Source organism: Myotis lucifugus, unplaced genomic scaffold (assembly GCF_000147115.1).
Source record: "Myotis lucifugus unplaced genomic scaffold, Myoluc2.0 scaffold_280, whole genome shotgun sequence".
NCBI lineage: Eukaryota > Metazoa > Chordata > Mammalia > Chiroptera > Vespertilionidae > Myotis > Myotis lucifugus.
The window spans coordinates 480,310-487,364 of record NW_005871328.1 but is presented as its reverse complement, the minus strand read 5'-3'; the positions used below and the strand labels follow the sequence as shown (position 1 = coordinate 487,364).

The window sequence follows — 7,055 nt, the reverse complement described above, 5'->3', positions numbered from 1 at the left end:
GCACCCACACCGCGGGCGTAGGCTGCCCTCCTCGTTACCCAGTAGTTACGCGTCGTCGGTTGATCTTTAAGACCCCCACTACCACACAATTACTCCGCACGCGCATAGTGGGGGATGGGGGCGCCTGCCCCCCTGTCACACACAGAGCTGCAGGGCAATCAGGGGATTGGGGAGCTCCCCCTATCAGGCACAGAGCAGGGCAGATAGGGTGGTTGTGGCCCCACCCCCTGTCACACACAGAGCCGCAGGGCGATCAGGGGGTTTGGGCGCTGCCCCGTCACGCTGATCCCGGTGCCGGGAGCCTCGCTGCTCCGCTGATCCTGGTGCTGGGAGGCATATTACCCTTTTACTATATAGGATAGAGGCCTGGTGCATGGGTGGGGGCCGGCTGGTTTGCCCTGAAGGGTGTTCTGGATCAGGGTGGGGGTCACCACTGGGGTGCCTGGCCAGTCTGGGTGAGGGGCTGAGGGTTGTTTTCCGGAAGCGAGTGACTGAAGCTTCCAACCGCTCCTTGTTTTCTTTTTTTTTTTTTTTATTCTGGGCCAGCTTTAGCTCTGAGGCCTCGCTGCTGAAAACATCGATACAATGTTGCTAAAGCCCCGCTGAATGAAAGCCGGTTTCTGGGGTTTTGTTTAGCTTCTTATTTGCAACATAGTACATAGTTGCTTAGAGTTGCAGCTGAGAGGCCGGCAAGTGAGGTGGGGAATGTTGGAGTCCGCAGTCACTGAAGCAAGCCTCCCTGCTCACTTCAGTGCATGGCTGCCGGCCGCGATCTTGGCTGACAGTTAATTTGCATATACTCACTGATTAGCCAATGAAAAGGGTAGCGGTCGTACGCTAATTACCATGTTTCTCTTTTATTAGTGTAGATAATGTATCAATATTGGCTCATCAAATGTACCACACTATGCAAGATGTTAATAATGAGGGAAGAGGGAGAGGGGAACTCTGTATTTTCCACTCAATGTTAATATAAATCTAAAACTGCTTTAAAAATCTATTAATTAAAAGAAAACCGCAAGCAGAATAGCTTTCGCAGAATGGTAAGGAATTTTCCATTTCTCTAGACTTTAGAGTCTAGAGCAGGGATTATCAAACTACTGCCTAGATTGGATTGCTATCTGTGTGTTTTTTTTTTTTAAATCCTCACCCGAGGATGTTTTCATTGATTTTTTTTTTAGAGAGAGAGAGAAGAGAGAAACATCAATGTGAGAGAGAAATATCCATCAGTTGCCTCCCCAATTGATAGATGCATGTCATTTTACAGTTGTCAAAACCCACAGAATGTACAACATTCTGTACACCCTGTACAAACTTTTGTTGTACAGGAGTATGTTCCAACCAACTGAGCCACCCAACCAGGGCTTTTTTTTTAAAGCTTTATAAAATTAAAAAAAAAAATTTCCTTTATTTTTGTTCTTTTGTTTTCTTTTTCTTTTTCCTTTTCTCTACAAATATATACTAGTGTGTGTATATATATATATATATATATATATATATATATATATATTTAATAATTTTTTATTGTTTAAAGTATTACATATGTTCCCTTTTATCCCCCATAGACCCCCTCCATACCCCACCTTGCTCCCTCCCCCACTTGGCTGTCACCACCCCATTGTCTGTGTCCATTTCCCCAAATATTTTTATTAATTTTTAGAGATAGAGAAAGATCAATGGGCTGCCACCTGCACGCACCCACTGGGGATCAAGCCAGCAACCCAGACATGTGCCCTGACTGGGAGTCAAACCAGCAACCCTCTGGTGCACAGGATGATGCCCAGGGCCTGCTAAGAATGACTTTTGAAAAAAATCTAAAGAATTAATATTTTGAGTTTGGCTCAGTGGATAGAGCATCAGCCTACAGACTGAAGGGTCCTGGTTTCAATTCCAGCGAAGGGCACATGCTCAGGTTGCGGGCTCTATTCCCAGTAGGGGGCGTGCAGGAGGCAGCCAATCAATGATTCTCTCTCATCATTGATGTTTCTATCTCTCCCTCTCCCTTCTTCTCTGAAATGAATAAAATAAATATATTTTTTAAAAAAGAATATTTTGTGATTCCTGAAATTTACATGAAATCTAAATCTAATACCCATTAAGTTTTACTGGAACACAGCCACACCTATTAGTTTACATATTAACTATGGCAGCTTTTATGCTACAATGGCAGAGCTATATAATTGTCAATGTTATAGACATTGTATGGCCCACAAAGTCTAAAATATTGACTACTTGGCTCTTCAGTCTTCATGGAATCAGAAGTTCTGAGTTCTAAACTGTATAAATGTGTGATATTGGGTGAGTCACTTACCATCTCTAGGACCAAACTATAAATTCCAGAATGTAACCTCATGGGTAAGTTCTTATTGGAAAGTGGGCCGGAATCCAGGCCATAACAAATCAAATACCTTCAGCTTTTCCAAAGTGGATCCATGCTATATAGATTTATTCTTGCTTTTAAGAAAACACTATAGCCCAGCCAGCATTGTTCAGTGGTTGAGCATTGACCTATGAACCAGGAGGTCACAGTTGGATTCCTGGTCAGGACACATGTCTGGGTTGCGGGCTCAGTCCCCAGTGTGGAGCATGCAGGAGGCAGCCAATCAATGATTCTCTCTCATCACTGATGTTTCTATCTCTCTCTCCTCCTCCCTTCCTCTCTGAAATAAAGAAAAAAACGTATTTAAAAAAAATACACCACTATGTAATTTTTTTAACCTAGAAAAATCCTGGCATGTATGAAAAGAAAACGAGAAATGTATAGGGATCACTGTAATTCTGATTATTATGAAGGAAAACTGGAAATGAATTAAATGTACAAAATAGGAGAAAAGTTAACAAATTATCTTATATCTATATGTTACCTCCCAATTAGGCAGATCTCCAAGTATCCAAGTGGAATGACTTCAAAGACATATTAAATGGGAAAAAAAGCATGTTACAAATTAACAGGTACAGAATGATCCCTTTGCTTTATAACACAACTATTTCTATATGTAGACATATTATTATTATTATTTAAAATATATTTTTATTGATTTTTTTACAGAGAGGAAGAGAGAGGGATAGAGAGTTAGAAACACCGATGAGAGAGAAACATCGATCAGCTGCCTCCTGCACATTCCCCACTGGGTATGTGCCCGCAACCAAGGTACATGCCCTTGACCGGAATTAAACCTGGGACCCTTGAGTCTGCAGGCCAACGCTCTATCCACTGAGCCAAACCGGTCAGGGCTGTAGACATATTATTGCATAAAATGAAAAGTCTAGACCAGTGCTGGCTAATAGAAATTATATTGCAAACATATGTGTAATTTTATATTTTCTAGTAGCCATATTAAAAAAGTAAAAAGAAAGAGGTTAAAATTCAATTTTATAATATACTAGAGTTCCGATGCATGAAATTTGTGCTGGAGGGGGGGGTCCCTCAGCCCACCCAGTGCCCTCTCACAATCTGGGACCCCTCAGGGGATGTCCGACTGCCAGTTTAGATCGGGTCTAAACCTGCAGTTGGACATCCCTCTCACAATCCAGGACCCCTCGCTCCTAACTGTTCACCTGCTTGCTCCTTACTGCCCGCCTGCTCGTTCATTACCGCTTGGCTCGCAGCTCCTTAGCGCTGCCCGGGAGGTAGTCTTGGCTCCCACCACCACTGCTGTGCTCGCCAGCCTAGCTTCTGGCTGAGCAGCGCTCCCACTGCGGGAGCTCACTGACCACCAGACGCTCCTGCATTAAGCGTCTGCCCCTGGTGATCAGTGCGCGTCATAGCCACTGGTCATTCCGCCATAAGGGTAGCTAGGCTTTTATTATATAGGATTTTATTTAACCCAATATGTAAAAACTTATTTCCATATGTAATCAATATAAAAAGTTAGTAACAAGATATTTTACATGCCTTTTTCATATTAAATCTTTGAAATGCAATTTGTATTTTACACTTGCAGTCCATCTCAGTTTGGGCCAGCTACATTCAAGCACTCAACAGCCCTGTGGCCAGTGCTATCAGACAGCACAGGTATAAACCCATCAAAGTGGTTATTCTGTTGGGAGAGTGGGTGAGGGGGGATGCTTTATTTTTCCTCCATATTCTTTTGTATTGTTCAATTAAAATTGTAATGTTTCATGTATTACTTTACTAAAAACAAATAATACCAGTCAGAATTATGTTGTGTAATACTTCATATTTCATTCTTTAATGTTTTATTAATCTTTTCTGTTTTTCAGTATTGAAAACACAGTAATAGCAAGAGAAGTAAAAAAGAGCTTATCAAAATGTGAACCATCCTGGCCGGTGTGGCTCCATGGTTGAACATTGACCTATGAACCAGGAGGTCATGGTTCAATTCCAGGTCAGGGCACATGCCTGGGTTGCGCTCCATCACCAATAGGGGGTGTTCAGGAGGTAGTCCATCAATGATTCTCTCTCATCGACATTGTATGGCCCACAAAATCTCTGAAATCAATAAAAAATATTTTTTAAAAATGTGAACCATTAAGTAATGAGACTATTAAACTGATTGAACTGAATACACATTTTCTGAGTTTGAGCTATTTGTGAAGAGTTAGGCTATATATGCATTATAGAACACAAAAAGAATGATACATTGTCCTAAAAGGCTTTCGGAGACAGCTTTGGAACTCCCTTTACAGCTTCCATATTCTCTTCAGGTTGGATTTGATTTCTAGCAATGGCCGAAAACCCTCCAGTTGGGTCCAGTAAATCAAGCTAAATATTTATGGTTTTGTCTAAAATGGACTGTGACTCTAGAGTCAAAGGAAAAATTTTATTATGTAACTTGCAAACTGGGAACTGCAAATTACTTCCAAAGACATTTATTGTTTGCAACAATAAATTAAGTGGATAATGCAACAAGGCAACTGTGGGAAAGGGCAGCTTAAAGTGGATACATTTTGGCCCTAGCCTGTTTGGCTCAGCGTATAGAGCAGTGGTTCCCAAACTTATTTGGCCTACCGCCCCCTTTCCAGAAAAAATATTACTCAGTGCCCCCTGGAAATTAATTTTTTTAAATTTTAATAGCAATTAAACAGAAAGATATATGTATTAATGTTTCTACATTTTTCGTAAAATATAGTAAAGAAAGGTGTAAATTAGAAACATTGAAGTTTGAAATTATGAAACTATTTATTGAACTCAGAATAGAAAGGTAATACAAAAAAAGTTAAAACAAATGCACCTGTGGCCATCACCGCCCCCCTGGATCGCTGCAGCGCCCAACAGGGGGCGGTAGCGCCCACTTTGGGAATCACTGGTATAGAGCATTGGCCTGTGGACTGTAGAGTTCTGGGTTCGATTCTGGTCAAGGGCACGTGCCTGGATTGCACGCTCGATCCCCAGTAGAGGGCGTGCAGGAGGCAACCAATCAATGATTCTCATCATTGATGTTTCTATCTCTCCCTTCCTCTCTGAAATCAATAAAAATATACTTTAAAATAATAATAATAAAAATAGCAGACTCAAGTTATTCTAAAAAAATAGATCGTTGGCTCTACCCACTGAGCCAAACCAGCTAGGGCGAGTCTGCTATTTTTAAAAGATTGGGACTAAAAAATGCCAAAAGTAAAGATAAGAGCGAAGGAGGAAAGGAGGCTATGTTTCCCCTTTGAAAATTTTTATAGAATCATTTTAAGCTGCAAGCGACCTAAATAAACCTAATGTCATTTTCTTTTTAAATATATTTTTATTGATTTCCGAGAAGAAGGGAGGAGGAGAGAAACGTCAATGATGAGAATCACTGATGGGCTGCCTCCGGCACGCCCCCTACTGGGGATGGAGCCTGAAACCCGGGCGTGTGCCCTGACCGGGAACCCATCGGTGCGCTCAACCACCGAGAACCCCGCCGGGCAAACCTCCTGCCACTTAATGGAGCGGAGTCAGGACAAGGCGGAGGTCAGCGGGGGACCACTGGAGGGAGTGCCCTGGGCCCGCGGTTCAGCATCGCTGCAGCCTGTTGACGGCCTCGACTCTCCCTCACCCCAGTGCTGGCGCCCCTGTCGCAGCAGCTCGCTCGGCCTCGGGGCCCAGCACCCCCACACTCCTACACCCTTCAGATTCCCCTCCGGGGAGGGGGCTTCTCAACATTGGTCGCTCCTCGGCCTCTGCCATCAGCCTTTGAGATCTCCCATCACCGGCCTTCCTCTTTGAGGGTCGATCGTCAGAACCCTCCTCCATTTCGGACGCCTACCTCTGCCTTCAGATCCTCCCCCTGAACGCAGCCTCCGGCCTCCCCACGGTCCCTTCCCTCGGTCTGCACGGGGTTTGAGGAACTTCTCCCCTCGGTCTGCAAGGTCTCCTCAGCCTCCTCCCTCGGTCTTCGGGGCCCCTCCCTCAGCCTGCGGGGCCCCGCCCTCCACGTGAAGAGTCCCCTCGCCCGGCCTGCGGGGTTCCCCAGCCCCGCACGCCCGCCCGCCCGCCCGCCTACCTCGCGGCCGCGGGCTCTCCCCGAGCTCGCACGCTCCGGCGCGATCTCGGGGGCGCGCACGCCGGGGCGGCGGCGACGCCGGGCCGCGCGCACAGCGTGCACGGTGACGTCAGTGCCCTGCCGGCGGCGGCGGCCGGCGGTAGTGCCGCCGGCGGCTCTAGGGCTGGTTTGTTCTGCTCTCCCCCAAGCCAAGGTGCCCGAAGCAGTGGCTGCAACGTTGGCGCCTGCCGGGCGGTGGCTCTCCGCGCAGCGGGCTCTCTGTAAACCAGGCAGACGGCGGGGCGCGACCGGCGGGCCCCGGCGCCCATAAGAAGCTCAAGAGAGAGTGCGCGCGCGGGGGGGGGGGGTCGAGCGCCCCACTTATTTTATGAGAGAAGAACAGTCTGATCTGGGGAGAAAAAAAATAGATAAGAGGAGACAGAGGTTTTTTTTTTACAGTCCCCCCTTATTTTTTTTTTTCGGTAAAAAGGGGGGGCGCCCCACTACGCAACCAATCCAACTGGGGAAGAGAAAGAAGGGGAGGCGGGGGAGACGCGGGTGGTGGGGGGATGGGGTAGCTTATCCGGGGGAAATTTAAGGGGGTTTTGTTTTGTGGGGGGGAGAGGTGTCCCCCTT

General features: G+C 45.9%; 2 long non-coding RNA genes across 2 annotated transcripts; one reads left to right on the top strand and one right to left on the bottom strand.

Moving 5' to 3' along the window:
- The first annotated feature begins 3,751 nt into the window (after positions 1–3,751).
- Positions 3,752–4,527, top strand: LOC106698980. Its single transcript, XR_002831863.1, has 2 exons — positions 3,752–4,015; positions 4,225–4,527. It is a non-coding gene; the product is annotated as an uncharacterized LOC106698980 (long non-coding RNA).
- Positions 4,162–6,419, bottom strand: LOC111828085. The gene is made up of 2 exons (XR_002831864.1): positions 6,204–6,419; positions 4,162–4,453 (listed from the first exon to the last, which is right to left on the bottom strand). It is a non-coding gene; the product is annotated as an uncharacterized LOC111828085 (long non-coding RNA).
- Between the last annotated feature and the right edge of the window lie 636 nt (positions 6,420–7,055).